Below are 6,858 nucleotides of genomic sequence, written 5' to 3'. Positions count from 1 at the left end.
CAAGGAACTGCTAAGGCAGCTGCACCCGATGCAACCATCACAAAACAAGAGACCCGAGAACTAGAAAGGCGAGGCTTCACCACCCATTTATCCCTCCACCTTTCAACCAGCACCACATGTGATTATCGGCCAGGCTGGCACAATTAACTAATTCAGCAATTGACTAGTATGATTAAGGAAACTAAAAGGGTGCCTAAAACCATTTCAATTTTAAAGGATGTCAGAATTCTTTTTGACTGTAGCCACTAACTTGTAGTCTTGTTCTGATGAATTCTTCATCAGTGTAGTCAAATGACAACATCAATCCAGACTTTACCTTCTTTCTCAGAAAGTCTCCATGTTTACAAGAGACTCCAGAGAAAACAAAATCTCCCAATTATCTGAGGCATCTATTATTATTAACTGCTCAAAGGTACTTTGTCTTCTAATGTGATTTGTGTTTGTTGCCTCTCATTATAACCTTTTTGATTTTTTTCTTACAATGACAATAGTCCAGACTCAATGGAGACACCATGTAAAATGACTACTGGGAAAGATTGGACCCTTAGGAAACAATCTGCAGATCTTGTCTCAACACCTGGGTGATAGAGCTACATTCTAAAGAGCATTAGTGGTGCTCCTTTGAGAGAGACCTATGCCCACAAAGTTCCCTAAGTTAATTTTTTTCTTCCTGTTGGGGAAATGGCCTCATTTGCATTGACTCTCAGTAACCTACCTCCAGCCAAAAAGCTGCAAGTAGTCAGAGATGTCATTTAAAATAAACTGATATTTAATGAACAACAATTTCATATGTAGGTTTTGATGGCACCACTTGCTGGTAACTTCTTCATCTTTGTGATCCTGAATCAATGAAGCTGTCTGTGGCTGATAGACTGGCATAGGTAAGGAGACAGAGGAGGAAACTCTAATGAGGAAGAGGCTACTATGCAAAGCCTCATAGACTTTCTGCCTAAAACCTCTCATGTTCATTTCATTAGTATGATTTTAGCCTTTTCATCTTTTCTTTTATATACTCACTTGTGACTTGGCTCATTAGTGCATGCCCTTTGCAATTGAGGAGCCTGACAGGAGGTGAGAAGTACACAGCAGGAGACCATGAACTCGTAAAGAGTCAGCTTTGGTGCTATCCTTGCAGCTCAAAAACAGACTTAGAAAAATAGAGACAATATCACAAATAAGCAAAGGTAATGTTGGTGAGATTTTGCAAATAATTGCCCGAGTAAAGGCAATTCTTAATGTAGAAAAATACCCTTAGAGGCTTGGGGAATAAAAGAGAGCCACCTGAGATATTTAAGTTTAGGAAAAACAACTATTTAGCATGCATAGTGGTTACTTTTTACTGCTGTATTTTAATGTATGCAAATATAATTCATATTATAATGATAATCTCATGACAGGTCTAAATGGAGTCAATGTCAGTGGCAGTTTTTATTTGAAAATACGGTAAGAAAATTATGAGAGCATCATGTGGTGGCAGCATACAGATAGTACAATGATAGAAGATTGATTTTGTTGCACTTATTTTAAAAATAGAGGCAAGCATTATGTTCCAAATGATGTGATTAGACAAACTATTAACATCATAAAGCACTCCATAAGATTTGCTTTTTATGTGTTTTGGACAAACAAATCAATATTGAATTCTATTTTTACTCTACTGTATATTGTGTATTGGGGTATTCTTTAAATTAGAAATAAGAGGATGGGAAGGGAGAACATTTGATCTTATGTGACCAATCCCCAGTACTAATTTTTTTCTAGAATCATTAAAATTTATCTCAATAAAAGTCATACATATTGAGTTCTCCTTAACACTAATACGTTTTGCAGAATTATTGTAACTATGTTGCAGAAAACCAGTTGAAGTGGAAGTAAAAGCTGTGTGTTTTCACTGAAATTTGTATGTCCACAATTAGTCATGCTGCAGTATTTTGTTGAAATCACTTAGCAGTTATTAAGTTGTGGAACAATCACAAAATTTATATAAACACCGTTAGCCTGAAGTTGAATGAAAGGCAACTACCATTTGTGGGAGGGTGCATCACTCTATAACCCATGAGGCCAGTGTAGAATCTCTTGGGTTTTAAACCAGCTTTGAGGTAACAGTTGTGCCCAATGATTGTTAAATTGCAGAAGGTACTAATTTCTTTAATGGCATCCCGCCCCAGTTAGTCACTAGTCATAAACAAAATCATACCCAGTGTGAATGGTGGGGGGGCAGGGAGTGCGTGGAGTGGAGACCCAAAGTCCATCTGTAGACCATGGGACATCCCCTCACAGAAGGGTCACAAGGAAGAGATGAGCCAGTCAGGGTGCAGCATAGCACCGATGAAACACAGCACAGGGAACCACAAAGAGATTTCTGTCTGCTCAAGCACTTATCATTACTCAAATTGAAAACATTTTTTTATTAACATGCTATACAAAGCACACTGTAAGTGTTCGGTTTGATGGATTTTGTCAATTGTATACACCCATGTAACTACTAGCCCTCAAAAGATATTTCCCTTATCTCTATCATTTCAGTAAAGCTTCCTTGGGCCTTTTTAGTCAGTCACCATTCTGGAGTATATTATTTTTTTAGCTTTTTTAATACTTTTTTGGGGGCTCTTACATCTCTTATCACAAAATCCATACATTCGTCCATTGTGTCATTTGTACATCATTTTCAAAGCATTTCCTTTTTATTTGAGCCTTTAATATCAGCTCCTCTTTTTTACCCTTCCCTCCTCCACCTTCCCTCCCTCATGAACCCTCGATAAGTTATAGATTATTCTTTTCATATCTTACATCACCCTCGGTCACCCTTCACCCACTTTCTGTTCTTTGTCCCCTTGGGAGGGGGTTATATATTGATCCTTGTGATCAATTCTCCCCTTCTCCCCCCACCTTCCCTTTATCCTCCTGGCATATAGATTCACACTGTTGGCCCTTCCAGGAGTTTATCTATCCTGGGTTCCCTGTGCTGTGTTGCAGGCTCTTATCTGTAGCAGTGTGCATGTTCTGGTCTAATCCAGTTTGTAAGGTAGAAGTGAGGTCATGATAGTTGGGGGAAGGAAGCATTAAAGAACTAGAGGAAAGTTGGGTGTTTCATCGGTGCTATGCTGCACCCTGACTGGCTCATCTCTTCCTTGTGATCCTTCTGTGAGGGGATGTCCCATTGTCTACAGATGGACTTTGGGTCTCCACTCCATGCACTCCCTGCCCCCCCCACCATTCACACTGGGTATGATTTTTTTTCTGGATCTTAGATGCCTGGTACCTGATCCCATGGGCACCTCATGATCACACAGGCTGGTGTGCTTCTTCCACGTGGGCTTTGTTGCTTCTCAGCTAGATGGCCGCTTGTTTATCTTCAAACTTTTAAGACCCCAGATGTTCTAGGGCAATTTTATAGAGCAGTTTTGTCTCTATTTGACTTTCATAAAAGTCTAGTTTAATTTTCATTTCATATAGATATGCGGCTGCTTTCATTGTTTTGGATATCCATCTATATTGTGTTTATCGATGTTACTATTTTATTGATATGTAGTCCACTTATGAATGTACTTCAATTTGTTCATTCTCCTTTTATGGACATTTAAATTGTTTTCAAGTTTTGACTATTATTAATATAGCTGCCATAAACATTAAATAATACCCTTCATCCCCAAATACTGGCAATCACTAATCTATTCTTCATTTCTATAATTCTTGTCATTTTAAGCATGTTTTATAAATAGAAGCATACAGAATGTAACCTTTGGTGGCTGACTTTTTTCACTCCGCATAATGCATAATTTCCTGAAAGACATCCAAGTTTTTGAGTGTATCAATAGTTCATTCAGTTTTATTGCTGTAATATTCCATGCTGTGGATGTCCTACAGTCTGTTTAATCATTCATCAGTTGAAGGACATCTGGACGACTCCAGATTTTGATTATTACAAATAAAATTGCTGTGGATATTTATTTACAGATATTTGTGTGAACCTAATCTTTCATCTCACTATGATAAATACCTCAGAGTGCAATTGCTGGGTTGTATAGGAATTTCATTGTAACTTTCTTTTTATAAGAAACCGTCAAGCTGTTTGTTTATAGTCCATCTGCAGTTTCGCTGTATCCTTGCTAACATTTAATGTTGTCACGGTTCTCAAATTTTTTAATTTTTAATTGAGTGAAAGTTGACTGAGAAAATCACACACATTTTATTTCAAATGATCAGTTACAATATTCTCAATGAACTCTCACTTTTCTCATTTCTACCCCATGTTTCTGCTTCCATCCCTCCTTCCCTAACCCTTTGAATTTTGTGTAAATGCTGACCTTCGGGTGAGTTGACTTTCAGACTTGAAAGGTAGGCAACAAAGTACCACAGTCTGGGGGTCTCTCCTCCCAGTCTCTATCCAGCTAGTAAGTCTGGTCTCTAGAATGAGTTTGGATTCTGTTCCCCATTTTTCTCCCACTCGATCATTCTAATGTGATCTTCTCGGGTAAACCTTCTAATGTGATTGTATTAGTCTGGGTACTTTGGAGAAACAAATCCACGGCGACTCATGTATAAGAGAGAGTTTTATGTAAAGAAAAGGTGCATCACGAAAACATCCCAACCCAATGCTGCCCAAGCCCACAAGTCCAACATTAACCCATTAACCCAACACCAGTCCACAAAGTCCTCCACCTCACAAAACAGAGGCAATGATGCCGACTGCAGGAGGAAAGCTGAGTCCATGAACGTGTAAGCATCTCAGCACTGGCAAGGGTCTCCACACGGCTGCTCCAGCATCCAGGGCTGCATCGGGATAGATCCATGCGGCTTCTCCTTGGGGATGTCTTGGAGGAAGTCAATCTTGCAAGCTGAAGCAGGGAGCTGCTAAGGCAGCTGCACCCGATACAACCATCACAAAACTAGAGACCCGAGAACTAGAAAGGCGAGGCTTCACCACCCATTTATCCCTCCGCCTTTCAACCAGCACCACATGTGATTATCGGCCAGGCTGGCACAATTAACTAACTCAGTGATCCTTTTCAAAGGAATTGGTAGTTGTAGCTGATCACCATCCAGCACTTCTAGGCTCAAGGTTGTGGAAGCTGATGTTTGCATGGCCCATTGAAAATAATATCGCCATTTCAATATTTAATTTTTAAATTACTGATGAGCTTGCATTGTTTTATTCATGTTTATTAACTATATGAAATTCCTCTTCTAAGAATTTGCTGTTCAAATGCATTTCTGATATTACTGTTGATTCCTAGCTATTATTTTCATAAATCAATTTCTAGGATTCTTTACATAGTTGGGATAGTTTTACAATATGACATGCATTTTCCTACTTTTGTATGTATGTCTTTTAATCTTATGATTTTTGACTGTGGACTCTGTTCAGAAGGTGGGCCACGAACTGTGGGTTTCTTGCTGGACTATTACTGTTTCAGGATGATCTAAGGTGCTCTGTGCCTGACACACCCGGAAGATGACCCGATGCTTCCCGTGGCATCCGGCCCTCGCATCTGGCGCTTTTCCTGCTTCCTCAGGCTGGCCACCCCACAGGTGGGCCCACGTCAGCTGTGCAGTCAAGAACCACTGTGACGTGCTGGTGCTGGGTGGGGGCAGCGGTGGCATCACGATGGCCTCCTGCATGAAGAGGAAAGTAGGTGCCCAGAATGTGGCCATTGTTGAGCCCAGCTAGATGCATTTCTACCAGCCAATCTGGACGCTGGTGGGAGCTGGTGCCAAAAAGTTATCCTCCTCTGGTCATCCCACTGCAAGCGTGATTCCACCTGGAGTGGAATGGATCAAAGCGAAAGTGGTTGAACTTAACCCAAACAAGAACAGCATCCACACAGACAGCGGCAAGGAGATCTCCTATAGATATCTTATTGTTGCTCTTGGCATCCCGCTGAGCTAAGAGAAGATTAAAGGTCTAGCAGAAGGTGTTTCTCTTCCCCCCAAAGGGTCCCATTATTCAGTCAAGACAGTAGAGAAGACATGGAAAGCTCCGCAGGACTTCAAGGAGGCAATGCCATCTTTACCTTTCCAAATACTCCAGTGCCAGTGAAGTGTGCAGGGGCCCCACAGATGATCATGTATTTGTCAGAAGCTTATTTCAGGAAGACAGGGAAGAGACTCAAGGCCAATATCATGTTCAACACTTCTCCTGGAGCCATTTTGGGGTGCAGAAGTATACAGATGCCCTGCTGGAGATCATCCAGGAGAGGGACTGCACCATCAACTACAAGCAAAACCTCATTGAAGCCTGAGCTGACAAACATGAGGCCATTTTCGAGAACCTGGACAAAACTGGGGAGACACAAGTGATTTCATATGAAAAGCTCCATGTCACCCCACCCATGGGCCCACCAGACATCAAGATGAGTCCCGTGGCTGATGCTGCTGGCTGGGTGGATGCGGACAAAAAACCCCTGCAGCACACGAGATACCCGATGTGTTTGGGATTGGGGATTGCATCAACCTTCCTACATCAAAGACCGCTGCTTCCATGGGTAAGAGGAAGAGCCAAACTTCTCCCCTTCCCAAATGAATGGCATCTCAGGGACAGCTGTAGCAAACCCAGAAGCTGGGCACCCACAGCATTCTGCTAATCATGAAGAAATGGTTCTCTTCTAAAAATGGCTTCCCTGACCAAGAAGGGAGCTGTCGATGAATGTAGCGTTGCATAAGGAAGAATGTCTGGGAGCCCTGTGGTACCCCATGATCTCACCTTCCTTCTCTAGGTCAGAGAGGCTGCTTTCTGGGCGGAGGGGCATCAGAAGGAGGGCATCTCTTTTCCAGCTCTCTGGACATCTGCTACTTCTCACACTACCACTTGTACATGCCTGATAGTTTGTGCCCCTGTGCCATGCAAGTGGGCTCTTC

The 6,858-nt window shown here is 41.6% G+C and overlaps 1 pseudogene; it reads left to right on the top strand.

Annotated features, from left to right (window-relative positions):
• Nucleotides 1-5,463: 5,463 nt before the first annotated feature.
• On the top strand, nt 5,464-6,523 carry LOC101646893 (annotated as a pseudogene).
• The last annotated feature ends 335 nt before the right edge of the window (nt 6,524-6,858 follow it).

This window comes from Echinops telfairi, unplaced genomic scaffold (assembly GCF_000313985.2).
Source record: "Echinops telfairi isolate 266 unplaced genomic scaffold, ASM31398v2 ScPeMD7_7467;HRSCAF=8505_0, whole genome shotgun sequence".
NCBI classification, from domain to species: domain Eukaryota; kingdom Metazoa; phylum Chordata; class Mammalia; order Afrosoricida; family Tenrecidae; genus Echinops; species Echinops telfairi.
Note: the sequence above shows the minus strand (reverse complement) of the source record. Positions and strands in the feature narration are given on the sequence as shown.